The sequence below is a fragment of the Amblyomma americanum genome, chromosome 4, assembly GCF_052857255.1.
Source record: "Amblyomma americanum isolate KBUSLIRL-KWMA chromosome 4, ASM5285725v1, whole genome shotgun sequence".
Taxonomy (NCBI): domain Eukaryota; kingdom Metazoa; phylum Arthropoda; class Arachnida; order Ixodida; family Ixodidae; genus Amblyomma; species Amblyomma americanum.
Window position 1 is genome coordinate 153,019,807 of NC_135500.1, and position 20,891 is coordinate 153,040,697.

The window sequence follows — 20,891 nt, forward strand, 5'->3', positions numbered from 1 at the left end:
TTTCGGTAAAGGGCTTCACCCTACAGTGGAAAACGGCGGGGCTGATTTATCCAAGGCATTGGGGTTCAAGGACAGTGAAAGGAAAGTAGAGTTTAAGCGGGTAGAAGTAAGGTTATCTGATTGGTGGCTAAAATTAAGACAAGAGTAAAATTTTACAAGTCATGGCTAGGTGGCTTGAACCACCGCCCGATTTAAAGGACTCAGCCTTATCCATCCATCCATCCATCCATCCATCCATCCATCCATCCATCCATCCATCCATCCGTCCATCCATCCGTCCATCCGTCCGTCCGTCCGTCCATCCGTCCATCCGTCCATCCATCCGTCCGTCCATCCATCCATCCATCCATCCATCCATCCATCCATCCATCCATCCATCCATCCATCCATCCATCCATCCATCCATCCATCCATCCATCCATCCATCCATCCGTCCGTCCGTCCGTCCGTCCGTCCGTCCGTCCGTCCGTCCGTCCGTCCATGTGTCGAACCTGACTACCACCAGTTATGCTCATGGTTTTGACCTCAACCTCACTGAAGGTGAAACTTGCGGCCACGCTGACCTCTAGGTGGATTCAAGGTCAAACTTTTGGCCCCGATGACGACTCGAAAAGCTGGCGTAGTGAAGCTTTTCGCTTCGATAATTCTGGCTGTCCTAAATTATCCTTAAAATTTGCGCATAAATATAGGGGGCTGGGTGAATGAAGAACTTCGGGTTCAGAACAGACGAGGGGCACTATTTTTGCTAGGTTCTTTTCTCCTCTTTAAAGCCCGCCAAAACACTGGCCGGAAGGAAATGGGAGGTTTGTAAACGAAAGTGCGAAGATTTTCGGAGAGGCCAATTGGTTGTAGGCGCGTATGGAATGCTGGTGTCTGCAAATTCGCGAGCAGTTTCTCAAGAAACATGTAACTGTTCTCTGTTTTGCCTCAATTTCAGTACAATGTCTTGAATTTGGGACTAGGCATGATTTGTCTTTGCTTGTTAGTGTACCACTTTACCTTATCTTTCACATAGGTGACAGCGCATTTTAAGCATTTCATCAGCACCACGACAAGGTTATAAGGGCGTTGCTACACTGTGGCAAAAAAAGCATAACATTCGCTTTGCCGGCCACGGTTCTAACCCACAGTATGAACGGCGTCTTTCCGTCCGTTCTCTGGTTTTACTATTAGCCCAGTAAGTCGTCAGGCCACCTGTAATCCAGCGAGCGGAAATTTTCTACTGATTTTTATTGAATGTTTCAGCCAATGATAGTGTGTACGAGTTTCCCAAAGAGAAACCGGCGCCAAATCTATGTTGGCCTCGATTGATGAATTACCACTCCTAACGTTCTTAAGAAGAGGTTGACAACACCAACGGTCCCTCGAAATAAACCTCGCATTTTGATTAAAACGACCTCTTTGTAGTTCCGGACACACTGACCTATCTGAATGACACTATCGTATTTATGGCTGCACCAGATGCAGTGGTGCCATAGTGTTCCAACTACTGTATAGAGGTTTTTAAATGGCGTAAATTAATTGGGAAATACATGTTTCGATGTTGGACTAAGAGTAAAGGTAGCAGCAGAAATAGGGGCGGTAACGGCTAAAGCATCCAGCTGGGGGAGAAGCAGTGCTCAAGTGTAAAGCAAGCGCTCAGTAAACAAAGAGTTGAGGACATTTTTCGCCGCATTTTAAAGTAGAAAATGTTCGCTTGCATCCATGTGCCGTTCTTCCGTGCGTTTGCATCGAAAGCATATGTACTTTAGAATGAATATTTTACCTATGAGAAATAACATTCGCACAACAAGACAAAGGACCAAAATAACTTCTCATGAATAAATAAGATCGCAGCGTTCTGGAAACACATTTCTCGCATATCAGAAACTGCAGCTTCACTGAACGCGATGCTGTCCTGTCAAGCAAGCCATTTAAATTGTATGCCTGCGTCCACAAGGTTACGAACTCTTCAGGGGTGCATACAAGAACTAAATAGGGAATACCTTCGTTGCGCTTTCCTGCAGACTGAGCAGTTGGGCCTTAGAGCTCCTAATGTATCTGTTTATTATACCGCCGTAAGACGTGAGAATTGCAGTCTTAGAATGCACGCTCCTCGACAATAAAGGTTATCCTTTTAGGTGGAATGCACGGCTCCACTGCCATCTTTCATTGCGTCGGTCTTCCAAGGACCTAGCGTGGACGACCTACTTGCTCCAAAGGCCGCGCAGACGCATTCCGCACTGCACTTTCCTCATGTGCATTCACGGCGAGGCCCGACGCCCCAGGCGAACCTTTCAGACCATCCGCATACTTGCATCCCAAGCCATCCTTTGTAAGAATCCTTCTTCGCTAGGCCACTTCCTGAGTGTCGCAGATCCCAGCCTAATGCCCTTAACCGGATACCTTTCCTATAATAACGGGCAACCACGTCGGCGCCTCCTTTGAGGGCGAATTTCGCTACGGTTGTGCCCAGGGCCTCTATGCCTAGTCAGTGAGCCGAGAGGCTGGAACAAAAGGGGATGCCAACAATGAGCGGGCACAACAAAGGGACCTCTTCCTATTCGTAGGCTCCGCAGCCGACAGGAGACGAGACGGAGTGCGACTGCCTGGGGCTCAAGTGGAGCGGGTTTCTGACAGCGTCGCTCCGCTTCTGGCGTCCTCATCAAATGAGTAATCAGATGGAGTAGGGATTCTTTTGTCTACGTTCCTTTCGTGTCGTGGAGGATTGAAGCGCCTCTCAATCACTATTGTGACAAACTCCGTACTTGCGAACTTTAGTTTAGTCACGCCTTGCAGAGCCGGAGCACTTATTGTGGAAACCTGGATGTCGCCCCACTCGGTTGGTGCGGATTTTAGCAAATTCAACCTACCTGTCAGCGCAACCATGTGCTTTCATCACCGAAGAGTGAAGTCATGTTGTAAGAGTAAGGAGGCAATTTGAGTATGATGCCTTCATGAAAATGAAAATGAAAATGAAAATGAAAATGAAATCAACTTCACGAAACTGACTGGGCGTGCAATAAGCGAGTTCACTGTGATGATCAAAGAAACTCTACCGCGAGCCGGCATAGTAACTATGAGAAGGGAATTATGGTGCCTGTCCAGATGGGTAAACAAACCCAAGCCTAAAATAATAATTTATTATTGAGCTTCGTTATGCACAATAATGCTAGCAAATAAAACATCTAACTAGAACTGTCACAAATGAAGTCTCCAGCTGACACTTAACCATGCCTCAACTTATTAGGTTAAAACCGTCCCTATACAGGCGAGGACAAAGAAATCTCCTGAAGGCAGAAACAAAATCGGAGTTTTAACTGATGTTTGTTTTAATACGACTGTGTGCGCAAGTGAATTGTTTCGAGGCCAGTGCTCGAGTCTTGGTTATGAATGTGTTTTTAAAGTTGTGTACCATCTTTTCAACAACGCTGAAACCAAAATTCAAAGTGTGAACTAACGAGCCGATTCGGTGGCTCTAATTTACTTCGTTATGAATGCTTCAGAATCGGACCTTCTCTGTATGGTCTGTTGCAGTCATATTTGAATACACTTGAGCACTGGTTGAGCGCATTACACCTGAAGTTAAATGTTGGCAAGTGCGCCCCTCTTGTTTTCCCTCTATTCACTCCTGTAGTGGTCTCTCTCACTTGCCAGTTAAAAATAATACCGCAGGTTCAATCCCTAAAATACCTAGGGGTCATTTATGACAACAAACTCACCTGGCGACCTCACATTGACCATGTCGTGGCGAAAGGGGCTCGTGCCGTGGGCATGTTACGGAGATTATGTCATCACCGGTACGGCATGCGCAGAGATGCGCTATTAATGATCTACATAATGTATGTCAGGCCAATTTTAGAATTTGGATCAGTGTTGTTTTCAGGCTCGGCTGCATATAAACTTCGCCCTCTCGTCCTTTTAGAGAGGGAAGCCCTTCGCATGTTCCTCGGCCTTCCAAAATTTGTGGCTATCAATGTGCTGTACCTTGATGCCCGCATTCCGTCTCTCTTATCACGACTTCAATTTTTAACTGTGCAAACTTACCTCAGGATTTATGAATCCCATTTTCACCGTTCCCAAAGCGTTTTCTGTTCTCAGCCGACCTCCTTTTTTGGTGTCCCCTGGTCTCGTTTCAATTCCCCTCAGGTAGTGTTTGTGCAAAGATTACTTCAGCCTTTAGATGTAAACATTTATAATATCCTTCCTGCGCTTCGCAATGGGCCCGCTATCCACATTGTTTTCGACGACATATTCCCAAAAAATGCAAAACTTTTGCCACCGAGTATTCTAAATGGTCTTCTAGAAGATCATCTGAGGACCCTACCTACAGATATAGCAATAGCCACTGATGCATCGCAATGCAATGAAAAAGCAGGTGTGGGAATATTTTGCTCGCATTTAGACTGGTTCTTTTCTCTGCGCCTTCCAGATTTCAACCCTATTTTTCAAGCAGAGTTTCTAGCAGTTGTACTTGCTCTACGCAAGCTAGACCCCTCTATTACAGCAGTTGCAGTAATTACTGATTCTTTATCTTTGTGTTCGTCCCTCGCTGCACATGTTGACGGTCCCATTTTATCAACTTTCTTATCCCTACTTCCTCCGCATTTGAGTCTTGTTCATTTAGTATGGGTTCCCAGTCACAGCAGTGTGACAGTAAATGAGATTGCTGATAATCTCGCAAAGGCTTCCCTCAGCGGCCCCGTGTTGCCAATCATCCCGGCTACAGCCTATATTACAGCATCTAGATTTCGGCGAAGTGTGTTTTTAAGCACGCAAGACACATCACTTTTAACATCAGCGGATTATGAGCACCTTAAATATTATTGGAACAGGAAAATTTGTTGCACTCGGCAGCTTGAAGTATCACTGACGAGGCTGCGCTGCCGCATCCCCCCTCTAAATTTCTATTTACACAAGTCGGGTTTGGCGCTCTCTCCCCTTTGTGCATTTTGCCGTGAGCCAGAATCTATTGAATATTTTTGGCTGTATTGTCGCCGATTCAACTCACTGAGAAAAAGGTTGCTGGAGGAGCCCTTGCAGCGTCTTGGCCTTAGTTTGAGCAGCCCGCTCTTGCTATCATTTGGCGCCACCACATTTGGGTTCAGCCACAGATCTGTTTGTACCGCTGTTCTAAATTTCCTGATAGAATCTCACCGACTGCCTTGCTAAGTGTTCCAACCTTTTCTTTTCTATCAAATATTACATTTTGACTAAATCAATATTATTTACTCTCTCTCTTTATTATTATTCTTAAAATTTTAAAATCAAAACACTCATCCCTTTTCTGTTCATGACAAAAAATTCACCGGTGTTGCGCTCCCACGTGCTTTTCCTTTTTGTTAACTGCGTTCAGGTGAATAGCCACCGGATTCTTGACCGATCCCCCAGTGTGGGTATGTGCCATCTTTTGATAGGCTAATAATAACAACAACAACACTAGTTCGTTCTCTCTGGGGCAAAATAAAGAAAACGAACTTTTTTTTTTACACATGTATCAATTTTTTGCTGAAATTCGATTCATGAAGTGTCGCTGACACATGAATGTGCTGCATCATTTTTTTTGTTATTTACAAGTGTCGCTGAATTTCGTTCATGAGCACAACAATGTCAGCGAGAAGCTGAATGGGTCAGACTTTTTGCTTTTCTTTAGGAAATGTCTCCCGTCTCTAGAGTGCGTTTACACAGTTTAAGTAATTGGCGATTTGCGAAGTTTTGTGCCATTCATCCCCAAAAAATATATGTAAAAAGAAACAGTACTTACCCACAAGAACAAACAATGCGTTCGCGGCAGCTTGTGCAGCGCGGCCTAGCAATGCGGTGTCCTGGAGCTCTCAGATAAACCTTAATTTTTTTTTGACATCTCTGTGGATGATCTTAATGCTGAGCTTGGTGCGCGTGAATCCTTAAAAACGAATCTCTGACTACAAGATTCCTGAGTAACACATGACTCTTCAACATTAACAATTATTTTTTTTCGATTTTATAGCGACAACCTTACAGAGCTGATAAATCTCACTCCACAGCATGTGGTTAAGTTCGAAATAAACCTTCAACCGTGAAGAGCATGGTTAATATTCTTTCGCGGATGCTTAAACGCTGTTCATTGATTCGAAGCTCCAAACTAGAATGTCCTTAAAACTTTTGTAGTTAGGCAAAAAAAGTCCATGTTGTTTAATAAACACGCGGCTTTATAAAGGTACACTAGAGAAACTACTCTATGTCGCAAACATAGTGGAGCAGAAAATCCGCAAATTAACGTAGAGGCCACCGTTTACGTTAATTCTCTGACGACTTGCGTAGTGTTTACACTCTGCAATTTGTTTTGAATTAACTTTTGAATTATTTTGAATTTTGAATTACTCGGTCAGTGTACCAATTCTAAACCAACAGCGCGAACCGCCATGTTCACACTCATTTATCTGAATAGTTAAGCGCGATAAAATGGATGCGAACAAAGGACTAGGTTGAAAAGGGTTAATGCTACCTCTTGCACTTCAAAAGCGGTGTAAATAAAGTGAGAGTGGCGCCAGAAATGGTGAGACGAGCATGACTTTGGGGCTTGCAATGAGAGAGGAATCTTGCTGGCGTCTCTAAAAGTTTCCGCAGTCTCTTTGTGCAACGTTGCGCAAAGTTTCGTAACTCGTGCAAGATCATATGACCTTAGCGATGATAAGAGCGAGAAAAAGAGAAAACGAAACAGTGTATATGACTAGCCCATTGGATCTAAGGCACTAAAAAGGTATACTAAGAAACAAAACTAGTATGCCAACAAGTTAGAATACAGAAGCAGTGTAGCAACAATTTGGGTGCTACGCAATGCAAAACGCTCCAATAACTCGAAGAACTGGCAGCTATGTCGTTAAGCAACGGAGGAGGTGCAATGAGCGGTGAGTGACAGAAAACTATATTTCTTGTTTAAGAGTGCAGTCTGTGCACACCCTTGCAGTAAGTACAGCGAACATAGTGCGTTCTTCAACCGACAGTATGAAATGCCCTTGTTCCGCATCAGACGCCGTCTGCCGCTAATTACCGATCCAACGAAGAGCATCTTGATTTCGATACACTCTTATACCAAGAACATAAAATTTCGCTTAAATTTGCTCCCAGTGGCTTCCTCGTCCAAGATAAGCTCACGAGAAATCATCTAGCACAACCGGATCAATATTTAGCTTTCTTTCGTGAAAGCAAAGACTGGGCGCTGCACGTCTCTGGGAAGACAATATGGGGGCATCGCCAGGCGAATTTGCATGTGCCAACGAGGTTTTATCTTTCCCTTACAGTATAATTAAGAAATTCTGATTACCATGCTTACGTCAAACTATCGCAACTGGAAGGCACGCGGGGTTTCGCATAATCATGGTTGCAGGCTTGGTTTGAAAGGTTGCGATAGGTACTGATAAGGGTAAAACGCGTTTCTATTCAACATTTTTGCACTTTACGCTACGGACAGACTTGAAACATAAGGAATCACTGCGGGTTCTAATGACTCTGCCATAAACCTTAATCATTTTTCCTGATGAGCACGAACAGGTAAATCTTCTTCGTACTTCGATTACTAAAAAAGCGCCTTTTCATTAACATGTCTGCCCGCTTCCCTTAATACGTTTCTGCCTGAATAAAAGGTCTTGCGAGGCTTCGCAGCCCACAACCAATTACGAACAGCTCAGCGGACCTCAGCAATCATCGAATTCCCAGGCGCATAAATTTACATAATACTACCCGTACAATAGCAAAAACAGCAGCTTTAGTTATTGTGCTTTTCACGTTTTTATTGGGAGCCATTTCGCGGAAGTCTTGAAGGAAACGTTAATTAAGAGCTTCACTAAGCTCACCTTAGCTCAAACGTGTGGACGAATACGCTTTTTTTTTGCTTTTCTTCTTTTATTTTCTTCTTGAGAACGCTAAGCGCCGCTTTAGTTTCCTTGTTGAATCAGGTAATGAAAACAGTAAGGTTAATTTTTAGAATTTTCCACCTACGCGCGCTGCTACAATTCGGTTTGATGTCCTCAAAATCGCGAAGTTGAACAGCGAAGGTAAAACAGAAACAAAAAAAAAGGAAATACAAGAGACTGACCGTAAATCAGCCCGGGTGCACGAATGTGCTAAATCGTCAAAATCTTTCCCGCCTAGTTAATCGTAACTACGACCAGCTTTCGGAGCGAAATTTGCGCAGCAGCCTCACTAGTTTCATAATTTTTACATTAAGTGGCGAAACAGAAAGTATCCGCAGATATGTTGTCTATTTGTTTTGAATGATCACTCCCTTCTTTCTAACACCGCACCAAGAAATATATCTGCCCGACCATTTCAAATCCTAGAATTTACATACAGTGCTTCGTGCTTTCAGAGCGCATTTGCTTTTTCCAGGATATCTTTAGTACCTTGCATATATAATCATGCCTCCAATCACCGAGTGCACTATGCAGTGCTCTCTACTGACGTCTCAAAACATTAAGAGATGAAAAAAAAACCTCTCATGTGATCTTTTGTGAATCGTTCTATTGAGTTAGCAGCCAAACGTTCATTATTTAAGAGGTTAACAGACTACAGGTCGTTATGTTCGACTCCGAGGTGGTATACTTATGCTCTTATATCCGAGGTCAACAAATTAAGTGCGTTACATCCTGGTCAAGACACGAAAATTCCTTATATCTGAGGTGAAATACTTAGGTTCAGTATATCAGAGGGAACGCATTGAATGTCGTTATATGTAAAGTTAACACACGAAATTTTGTTGTATCCGAGGTTGAAACACAATAGCTAGTTATATCTGAGGTGGCGTACTTGCCTGTTTTTTGTTCATGTGGCATACTTTGGTTCCGTATATACGAGGTTAACACAAAAATGGTCGTTATACCCCAGATGGCACACTAAGGTTCATTATATCCGAGGTACTATACTAAGTTTCTTTAGGCAGCATGCAATTTTGGTTGCCTGATGCACAGTTTTCCGCTTCCTACTGGTTATTTACAAACGTCACTCGCCGTTTCGGCTTGCATTAACCCTTGTAATCGTAGCGCAATAAAATAGTTTGTCCCGCGTCTACACGGTGCTTTGTATTCGTTTCAATCTAGCAGTGACACACGGGCTGTTTATCCATTGTTAGTAAACACGTTGCTTCACTAACTACTGAGCCACCGCGGTGGCTCAGTGATTACGGCGCTTCGTTGCTGACCTTGAAGACGCGGGTTCGATCTTGGTCGCAGCAGTCGTATTTCGATGCAGGCGAAATGCTGGAGACCCGCGTACTGTCAGAACAGCAGCTTAAGCTTCATTTACTTTTTACCCGTCTTGATCTTCGTCTTTTAAGGGCACTGCCGTTATTCACGCGAGAATTGAAGACGGAAGAAGACGGTGTAAGCATCGCGAGTTGAGGAACGTGTGGGACGAAGCGTAGTCATTCTTGCTCTTTTCCGCGGTAATCACTAGAAACTTATTTTCTGGGGTTGATACCCGAGCGAGGCGTACATAGACACTCTTGCGTTCACGCTTGCGGAAAACTAAAGGGTATCGTGAGAAGGCGGTTAAGAAAGAGTTTTCAGACACTCTGCCCCTGCAACCTCCAAATAAAAGAGTGTTGCATACAGCACAAGTCACAAATCCAAGCAAGCTTAACATAGGCATCTTTTGCAGCTGATAAAAACTGAGGTGAAGAAACCAGTAACCGATGCGTGCAGAAAACATGAGCTGTGAGAGGCAGCTGCAGAAATGAGAGCGGTGTGAGAGTGAGAGTAGAACCATCGTTAATGACGCACTGGGAAAGCGAGCGTACATAATGTTGCAAGGTTTCGATACGGAACTGCCGCATTCGCTCAGGTATTTGCGAAGTATATTCACAGTGTTGATTGCTTAAAATTAGCGGCATGCTTCACTTTGCATGACCTTCTTACCTACGGCATGCTGTGATAATCTTTTTAATTTCGCCGGAGGAAGTGCACAGGAGCTGCGCCACTGCTAGTACCTTTTCTTCATATATACGTGCAAGTAGTGTGTGCATTGTTTCGGTTGTCACCTCAACTCCATATCAAGTTACGGTAAAGAATAGCAGTTTATGCATTAAAACTCGCTGAGGAATTTTATTCTTCAAGGCATGTGTAACAAGCTCTTTGAGCAGCCGTACGGAACCAACTTTATAGAGTATGAACAAATATATAAGACAAGCACGCGCAATTCTTGTAAAAGCAGAAATCAATAGCAATAAGTGTAGAGACATCTCTACACCAATTGTTATTGATTTGTGCTTTTACAAATGCTGCGTGTACTTGTCTCATATACTTGTTCACACTCTATAGTTTGGTTCGATCTGTGCAGACGCAATCGTGATACCCGCGATAAAACTATAAGTATAAAGCTTGCCCACAATCTTGTATGTTGCGCGAATGAAACAAAAAAGAGTATGGGGACATAGAATTTGAGAAATCAGGATACAATCTCATTCATATGTTATCAACAGCTATTGAACCGCTTGAGAAGACCAAGGACTAAGGGGCATTCGTACACGACGTCCTGAAACGACTTGTGTGCTATGACGGATCCCATGGTGGAGGGCTTTAGAATATTTATACCATCTTTAACGTTCGCTGACACTCCAAAGCAAACGGATGTATTTTCAGCTAGCCTTCATCGAATTACGGCAGCCGTGGGCGCGATCTTGTGGCCAGCAGCTATAAGCTAAAACCACAAACCCACCACGGCGGGCGCACGTATGTTATTACGTGGCAGAGATTTGCTAGTAACATTGAAAGCATCAAAGATAAACGAGAATTGTAAATCTGCAAGATCCATGGTGCCGTAGGGAGCTAGAAGTGGCGTGCTCATTTGTAATTTAGGCTTATTCTAAGTTATTTTCAAGCAGGAATGAAACAGCTTAAGATCCGCGGCGAAGCAGAACCTAACGACCGTCAGCACGCACTAGTTGCTGGCACTTCCAGCCATCTCAGTTTTTCAGGGCACGTGGTATCCTATCGTCACTCATATATTTTCAGGAAATTTGCTTTTGTAGTTGTGATGAGCAGTACAAAAATGCCAGTATTTTTTTGCATTTCTTCGCTGCTAGAGGTAATTCAAACGACTTCCCCAGAGTGTGAAGGAAGTGGGTTTTGGTTCCGGGCCGATTTCGGACGTTGTTTTTATTTTTTCTTACGTTGCCGAGTTTTGATCCTAATTCCTCGTTAGGAGCGAAGAGGTCAAAGATCATTCGAGTGGAAGAAAGGCGAAATTTCCCGCAGCGCTATAAACTTTACTTCGCCCTAAAGACTGGTTTCAAACAGTGAGGGACTTTGCTCACAGATGGCGTTGAGTTATTTTGACCGTCGTTCGTGCATCTTCGAATGAACATTGCGAACAAACAGGCTCTTCGTTGTCCATAATCCGCTTTGCAGTCCTCGACACGTTTGAGTAGAATTTAAATGTGATGACGTCCTTGAAACTGCCATTTTGACCCAACACCAAGAAATTTATAGCTTCTTTTTTTGTTTACGTGTGTGCCGTTCGCTGAGAAAGCAAGGACGCCACATTTATGCTAGACACACTTCTGCTTACATAAGACCGTTCGTAGCTCGTATCAGAAGCTGTTCCTAATTCGGTGCGCAAACCTTTCGCCAGCCACGCGACATTCTTTTACTGTTTCTTTAATTATTAGGATATTCCAACACCTCTTTTTTGTATGAAATTCTGTCACTCTCCTATTTTTTATTAATGCGAAAGTATTACTTGGCTATGTCGACGAGCTCGTGTCCGGAAAATATGTCGGCGGCCGATGTGTCGTTCTCAGAACAGTTAGGATCAAACGAATGAATGTAATCGATAGATGATGATGTGAGGGTGGTGTGCGATGAAATTTGGTGTCGATAGAATGATTAGGCATAAAATTAGAGCCAGCAAAGTTGCAAAATTGTCGAGAAACCGTAGAAATAGCGCGGATGACGATATACTGAGTGGACTAGAAAACAACCATTGACTGCAAGATAGTGGAGAAATAGGCAAAAGAGTGGAAATAAAGTTATAAATGAATTAAAGTGTGTTTCATGAGTGATAATAATCGAACCAAAAGTTTTATTGACATGCGGTAATTAGTTAAATAATTAGAAGCAAAAGTCGTTGGACGCCTGATTAGGCTGGACGGGGATATAGTAGGCGGACGGAAAAGCAGCCATGGGCTCCAAGTTTGAAAAACCAAAATGTATAATTGAGCAGAAAGGGGGATTTAATTACAAATCCTGTGCCAACTTTCTTCTCAAATCCTATTTAGAGGAAAAAGAGGAGCATAGAGAGGCGGCGACGGGTTATCCTCAAAACACATGCTTTAGCATTCCTCCACGTAAGCAGACTTAAGTGCCTTCGGAACTTCTTTCTTTTCAGCTCTCTGTTGATCGTTGTGATCGCGGCGGTTAATAAGTTCTTTCTTTTCCCACCCTAACGTGTACGTGTGTTTGCTGTCTGTTCGTAATACATGCAGAAATAATTGCTACAAATGCGCTGGTCCCGCTATAAATGTGCCTCATGCATTTTCCTGAGCTGTGAGAGTACGCAAAGATACAAGTGAAAACAATAGAAAAACTGGTAAGAGACACAACGTGCTTTGCATCTTTATTCTACTCTGTCTAGATGACTAGAAAGTTAGGTGCGTGAACATTCCTAGACAATTAGTAATACGAAGGTGCATTATAACGGAAGCGTTGAAATTTGTAGTCATAAGTGTACTTGAAGTTATAAGATCATTCTATGGCTCGCACAAAGCAAATCATCGGTGTCGTTCATCCATTGATAGAATACCAGTGATATCACGCACTACATAATCTGTTTGTTTACAAAAGGACCGAGCATATGCAAATACTTGTTCGGTAAGTCATTAACACTAGTTTAGTTAAGCATCTTAATGAATGTCGCTACCATCTTGCGTTGTCGGCAAACGATAGACCGCAGCAAAAATTGCTCTTTCGCTTTTCGCCCTTGGTCTCCCTCAAGTCGGGCACTAAACTTTGGCGCCGTGTTTACGACGTGGCTGTCTATCTATAAGGCCACCATAAAGGACGCAATTTCACAAGCAGCAAGATAGTAACTGCTCTGTAAAAAAAAGTACAGTACCATGTTTCCATTCGTACGTCGAGTCATCAACATCAATTCCACAAGGAAAGCTGTAACTGTTTAAAGGCTTGAGTTTGTGAAAGACGCCCAGGAAAATTTTATTTTGTTGATTTTTTTCCTACCTGAGAAATTCTGTCCAGGTTTTTGCCTCTCAGTCAGAAAAGTTTTTCTTCCACTCTATGACATAATATTGTGTGCGTAGAATTCACGGTTCCTGAAGGCAAATGAAGAGCATTACATACAAATTTCAGGTAAAAGAAAGCACATTTCTTACATGTTTGGAACACATGCATCGTAGTACCTTAAGACCTGCAAAATATATGCGACTGGAACCCTGTAATGTCTCCCGATACATTCCTTGTGCAGTTTACCGTGTGTGTCCACACGGGTCGCTGTCACCATGTTTGGAACTCGACGTTCACTCGAAGAAAAGAAGAGGAAGAAAAACCTGTAGTGGACGAAGTTCCGGATGTTTGAGGCTCATGGCAACAAACTTGCTATCCTCCCGGCTACAGCCTACGTCACAGCATCTAGGTTTCGGCGAAGTGCGTTCATAAGCGCGCAGGACCCAGCACTTTTGACATCGGCGGATTGTCAGCACCTGACACAATTTTGGAGCTAGAAAGTTTGTCTATCTCGGCAGCTTGAAGTATCTCCGTCAAGACTGCGCTGCCGTATCTCTTCTCTAAATTTCGATCTACACAGGTCTGGCTTAGCGCTGTCTCCCCTCCGTGCATTTTGCCGTGAGCCTGAATCTAATGATCATTTTTGGCTCTATTGTTGCTGTTTCACCTCTTTGAGACGAAGGATGCTTTAAGAGCCCTTGCAGCATCTTGGCCTTAGTTTGAGCAGCGCGCTATTTCTACCATTTGGCGCCACAACACTTGGGTTCAGGCACAGATCTGTTTGTACTGCTATTTAAAATTTACTGCTGGCATCTCGTCGACTGCCTTGTTAAGTGCTTAAATATATTTTATATACAATGTTACTTTTTTACTTAATTATTATTATTTTTTGAATCACTCTATATTTTAAATCCCAACTGGTATTCCTTTTCAGCCAAAGCCCTTCTTGAAGTGAAATCCACCGGTGTTGCTTTCCCACGTGCTTTTCTTTTGTCTCTACTGAGTACAGGTTAACAGCAACATCTGCCTCCCGATTCTTGGCCGATCTCCCGGTGTGGGTATGCCCGGTCTTTTGTAAGGCTAATAACAAGAACAAGTTGCGGATGTGTCTCTCGGAAATGCTGTCTCGATCCTCTCGATTCCTCACGCAATATTTGTCGCACGAGTGAAAAAAAAATTCAGGAAATGACGCCTTCCTAACAATGCAGTTACACTGCTCTTCGCACTGTAAAAAAATTCAAAGTATATTTAACTCGCGTATTTCGCAGGTTTCAGTTCAAAAACTGTAAAGTACAAAAAAAATTCAATGATGCGAAAGTGTCGTCTGAGTACTGAATGAGGTGTAATCGCGTTTGACTGCCGTACTTAAAGCAATCTCTAAAGGAAATAAAAAAAACGATTTAAAATAACGTTTTGTCTTCACAGCTTCATTTCTTTTCCACGTCACCCTTAGGCGAAACTGAGTTGTCGAATTTTTGTTATGGTGTGTTGTTTATGAAGGTTTTTGTGATAGAACCTAATAAAATGCGTTTTTCAAAAATTACTAAATATTTTCACCCTGCTGGTGTAGGATTAAGTATTTGCTTCATGCTAAAACTTTTCGTTGAAGGAAGCAGAGACGTAACAAAGTTGTTGCATGCGCCTCATGGTTGCGGTTTGCAGTTGTTTACCGTCCCAAAGTGAATCAGGCTCTTAGGCACGCTGTAGTGAAGGGCTCCAGAAATTTCGACCAGTTGGGGTTCATTAACGTGCACTGAAATTTCGCACGGTTCACATGCCACTAGAATTTCGCCTCCATCAACCCCCCCCCCCCCCTCCCCAAGGTTGCACATAGCACCTCATATTCACTTACCAGAGTTCAGCGCGTTTGGCGCCCGCTATAGCCGCTTTGCTGCTGACAAATATAACACTTGGATCTTCATGCGTTTTCTTATAAACCACACCATATCATAAAGGCCATTTTAAGAGCAATTTTTTACGGAGCCTAAACGATGTAAAGAACAAGACACAAAATACGGGCTTTCCGTAACGTACTTTTCTGCCTATTTCTTCGTTCAAACACTTACTTAAAAGGAGTCTTACATTACATCGTGTCGTAGAGTACATTCGTGTGACTTTCCTTCAGTATTTTTCCACTTCTTAATTTTCACCGGAAAAGCACCATGTGCACAAAAATAATTAGAAATATGTAGTGTTTCGTATTCATGGACAGTCTAGCAATTTCAATGGTTATCGTGTTGAGCATATATCATCCACACTATCATTATTGGTGGCTCCTCGCGCCATCACAAAATGTAATACAATTAATTACATTGTTTGGTCCTAGTTTGCTCTTGCCATAAAAAAGTAAAATTTCTCCTTGATTGCAGAGAAATTACGAATTAATTCATATGGGGTGTGTTATAAGTTCGCCGAACTGGTAACGCAGGTTCAAGAAAAACAACAGCGAAAAAAGAGGCAGTACAAGGAGAAGACATATACAGACTGTCGCCGGAATTACAAGAATTGTAAGTCCGGCGACAATCTCTGTGTGTCTTCTCCTTGTAGTGCGTGCTTTTTTGCTGTATTTTTCCTCTTGAACATGTACCAACTCGCCCAGCCATTCACGTTTCGGAGGTAACACAGGACGCATCAAAGTAGAGACAGGATAGCGTATGTTCAATGTCTTTTTTTTTCTTTGTTCAGTGATCTTTGTGTTTGCCATTAGAGAGACCAAATATCACGCGCTATTATTACTTTTCAGCTAATTCTCCATCAGCAAGCTCGTACTGTTACGAGCGCAGAGACTCGTTTTTGGCCTCCAAGAAAGGTTGCTTTGGCAACGAGTTCTCGGATCATCCAGTGCGAACAAAACGCTCAGCAAAAAAAAAATATATACAACAGTAATCAATTTGTATACCGCACTGTAAGTCTGCTTTCAAATTGCACTCTCCTGAATTGTGTGGTATTTCCCGACACGGATGTTGATGCCGAAGGAAAAATTCACGTTAAGAAACCAATGGTTCTCTTCACGGCTGCTAACCTCGGGAGTGCTAGAACCCGTAAAGACGGAACCAACTGCTCCATTGCTCCCGCGAGCTGTCTGTCTAAAGCATTTCGATGGCGGCCAAATTTGTAGAACAGTACGAACTCGTGGGGAATGTTCTGTCAATAAAAATTGCGGAGGACACATAAGACCACTTACTAGTCTTGAATGCCAAAGCATTGCTTTTTGTTTTTATTTCTGGTTATTTTTCTATCTCTTTATTTCAGTTTTTTCTCTTCGTTTCTTATGGGACACCTACTCATTAAAATACAGTCGTCAAGTAATGAATAAACTAGGTTCAGATTAGTTCGCAAGAAAGCAACGCGATTTTGTATCCTTGCGTGGTCATCTTACAAGCTAAATGCTCTGGGTTCAATTGCCAGCACCATTGGAAAATTTCAGGAAAATTTTAGATTTTTTTCGCTACCAAAGTGAAGTCATGGGCTTTTGGGAGCGGTGCTGCTGGTCAACGCCGGCGCTGGATTTTGTTGTCGTTGACCCATATCATGCTTTCGCATTAAAAGGGCAAAGACTTTGCTGAACAATTTTTCACATTCATTTGAAACATATTAATTCAGAAGACACGTAATTTGTCTCAAACCTCAAGGAAGAGAGGGGGGATGCGAATTTGAAGGCAGGAAGTGAACGGGCCAGAGTCAAAGGAAACAAGGAATTACTGCCTTCGAAAGCAAATCGTTCCGCGCACAAGCAAGAGGAACTGCAAAGTCAGTAAAGTAATCAGAGATGTTAAATAAGGGGTAAAGAATTTCAGGTTGAAGAAGACCCGGAGGCGCGGAAACTTTACAGGCATAGAAGACGTCCGTAGTTTTGTTTCAAACAGCAGGGGCCCAGTCATCCCACATAAAAAAGTTAACACCACTGTGTATACAAAAACAAAATCTGTGACGTATTCAAACATGCATAACTGATATCGACGCAATGCCACGGTAAAAGACCTTGACACAGTGCCAATCTCAGTTATATACCTGGATTCGTTTGTTAATGAGTAATTCTTACTTGCCACATTCAGAGAAAACCCTTCTCTGTCTCACTCACTGCGTGAGTGCGTGCTCGCGTGCGTCACTCGATTGTGCCCAGAAAAGACAGCCTGGCCGGTGGCGGTTAAATTGATGATTGGTCGCGTGAGATTGCTCAGGATAAGCAACCTGGATTGCACAAATTCCACCGGTGGCAGCATCTGCCATCGCAGGGCAGTGGCACGCCGCTTAACCGCTGCATACCGCTGCATACCGCCAGCAGCGGTATGAGGACTCCTAGGGACCTATGCATGTAAATTTGAGTGACACCTCATGCAGACGGCTAGCGCATCCGGGTGCAACCTGATGGGGCAGCTAGTTGGAAACGGGGGCGCGGGTCGCGGTAGTGCAGCGATTACGTGCACGAAGTTAGCCCGTGCAGATGTAGAATCGTGCAGAGGTAGAATCCCGTGCAGAGGTAGAATCGCCAGCTGCGTGGCATCGGCTTACATCACGTCGCAGCCTGCGGCGACTGCGTTCACGAATGAGCGGGCGGGCTCACGCCTTCTCGCTCGTAATCAGTCCTGAGTGTCTGTGCTGACGCTTGACAGTGCACATTCGAAGAACGAGCAAACTCGGCTTGAAAAAGAAGTCTAAAACTAAAAAGACGCCATTCACACATGCCCTTTAGTCAACGGTGTCTCCGTAAGTACGACAAACTACTTTGCTGTCTTCTCGGTTGCTACTGGGATATAAGGCGTTGCGAAGGGTTCCATTTCATATTTCAAGTTTTTGAAACCGGCGGTGTGGCGCAATTTGAAACCCATGCATGCGACATGAACGCAGAAATTTGGTTCAGGATATTAGGTGTTATAGGAAGGTCGTTCAACACCCGCGTCAAGCGTCGCGCGTGGTCATTCTCAAGCGTCGGCCAAGACTGGACTAAGGCAGAGGTGTTTTGGAAGCGCAGGTGTGCCGCCGAAGCAGAAGAGGCGATAGGGACTTGAGCAATACTGAAAACGTAAGGAACGGAGGCACAGGAAGGGGAGGACGTGAGGAGTGCGCACCTGGCCGGAGCACACAGTGCTGCAGTTTCACAAATAGAGGGTGCCGCAACAGGAGCGGTAGGACAGCTCTTATTCAGGGCCTCCTATCAACTGCTATGAGCGGAGCGTCTCCCAATATAAATAAAACCTATGCTCTGACTGGGTTGAGGTGCCGATGGGCCGTTGGAACATCTGTTGCTAAAACAGCCGGTCGTCGTTGCATCGGCGCAGGCGCGTGCTGGCACCCGCGAATTTTTTGTTTGTAATTGTTTTGACACTTGTTTCTCTCATATCTCTTTTGTCTATACGCGGCACTCACAGTCGCTAATTTGGACGACTGTCGACAGGCGTGTGCACTTTCTTCTTCATTCTTCGTTCGATATCGGCACCACAGCAGCAGACGTGGCGGACAGTCACGGAGTGTCGCGTGTTAAACGAGTTGCGGTAATACAAGTTGCGTGCTTCAATCGTAACAGCTACGTGTGTAATCTAACTCCTGTGACGCGGTGAATAGGCAAGGGGCAAGAGTGCGAAAACGTCAACAGGCCGTTGTTAGTATTACGAAATTGAAAATTGTTTTTTAGGAGAGGAAATGGCTCACTAATTGTCTCAGGTTTCGGTGAGCACTCGAACCGCGCCCACCGTCACAACGCATTTTGTATTCGCAAAGCAACCACAGCGCAACCCAAAAGGGAGAGCACAAAACGCAAACTGCTTGCGCTGATTCCGCACAACCACCGGTGTGATTACTGCTCAAGCTTGTTTCAAGATGGGCATCTCCAAGTTTCACGAGATCACAGGCCATTGCGATTGCTCGTTTTTGGGTGTTTCGCAAGCATGGCTGTATAAATGGATTAAATGTGCCGTTTAAGAGCGGAGGTTCTACTCCTGCCGTGCAAAGCTGAAGGCCGTGTGGCTATGAAATTTCTCCTTCAAACAAGGAAGAGCGGAGGCTTGGCTCTGACGTCATGTCACGTGACTCGTCACGCCTCGCCACAGCTGCGCGCGTTGAGCCGACGGTGCTCGCTTGCCTCTCAACTATCCAATCACGTGACACACTGCGCCTCGCCACAGCCGCGTATGCCAAGCCGAAGGCACTTTCGCAACTGCCGGAAGTAGTGTGAAGCGCCGTTTGCTATATAAAGGCGTGTGGCGTGTGCCTACCTTCACAGAAAGCCATGGATGAGCAACGTTTCCAGAACTAGTCCTTCGACGATGTATCGTGGCTGTCCAAGCCAAATCATTGATATGAAATATGCAATCAAGTTTAATGACAGCTACATGTCTGAGCTACTTTCGCTCGTCTTACTTGTTCAGCCGGGTTGACCCAAGCTAGTTTTTTACACAGTGACTTCGTATGATGTTAACAGGTCAGAAAAGCATAACATGAGACCCTCAAAGAAATGTTGAATAGCTACATGTTACCGTCGGAGGACGAGACAGAGATCGGAAATTTTTTCTGTTCAGTCCTGACATTGTTTAAAACGATAAATTTTCTAACTTTTGCACGTGTATATTAAGTAAACGAGATAAGCAATCAGGTTTTTTTAGGTATTATTATGAGATCAGGTAACATAAAGGCGATTGTCAACACAGGAACGTCCGATGGAGCGGCTACGAGTGTTGTGAATGGCTTTGGAGAAAACCTGATTGCGTACTTCGGCACTGAGGAATCGGGCTTGGACTCCGAAACTGAGGAGGGGTCATTAGCTGGGCCGATTGAAGTCGATGGAGCTGTTCACTATATCGTAGTGTGAAGTTAGCCGGCGTCGTTCACGCACTGATCCGCCAGAGGAGTCATTTGAGGAATGCCGCGTTCGGATGCAATTAGGCTCTGGCCAAAGTGACCAGACAGATGCCGTTAGGTTAAGTGTCTTCAAGTTAATGTCACGTGGAAAGCACAGGGACGAATGAGCTTGAGCTGAGTTTAGAGCGAAAAGACTTGGACCTGAGATAAACCCCTCCTCCAGGAGTTAACCGCAGGCCGTTAGAGGTAGCACATAATAGTGCTGGTCGTATCATTACTCGCTGAAGCCTTAAGTGCTTCGCAAAGTTTTCGTTGTGCTCTGACAGTCGTCGCCAGTGGTCATTGAAATGGGCTGATTGTGTTTTCTTTGCCCTTAGTATACAGTTCATGATCAATGTGGCAATTCTCTCATTCTGCGCGGCAATCGTCCAGCTGTGGAGCTTACGGGCTTCTTGTCATTACAACGTTAAGGTTTTATTCAATGCCTTTCACCACATTTATTCCGAAAGCACTTAACTAATCTAGATGAGAGTAATTCCAACAAACCGGCGTATATTTCTTCTCCCTGGCCCGAAACTAGAATAACTGGAGGTCGCTCATACTAACATTCGTTCTCTAGTGGGCATAAGGCATCTGATAATGGTGTTAGCTGACTTAAGCAATGAAATGTTGAAAGTTTCACGCGCTTATTGCCTACTTCTGTTGTCTACAAAAATAGATCGTTTCTTTTCGAAATACTCTTCGTGGATTTTTCACGCAAATTTATAATTATGATTACGCAAGAAAGCACGGCCACGGATATTTAGAGCGACCAGTGGAGATGTAATAGGTTGACAGGATGCCCCACAACCTCTTACAGATCGGGATAAGTGTTGGGTCCCAATGTCTTTTCGAGACACGCAG

The 20,891-nt window shown here is 44.0% G+C and overlaps 1 long non-coding RNA gene across 1 annotated transcript in view; it reads left to right on the forward strand.

Annotated features, from left to right (window-relative positions):
• LOC144128535 (uncharacterized) overlaps nt 1–20,891 on the forward strand; it is a 148,934-nt gene that overhangs the window by 67,227 nt on the left and 60,816 nt on the right. The window lies entirely within an intron of this gene.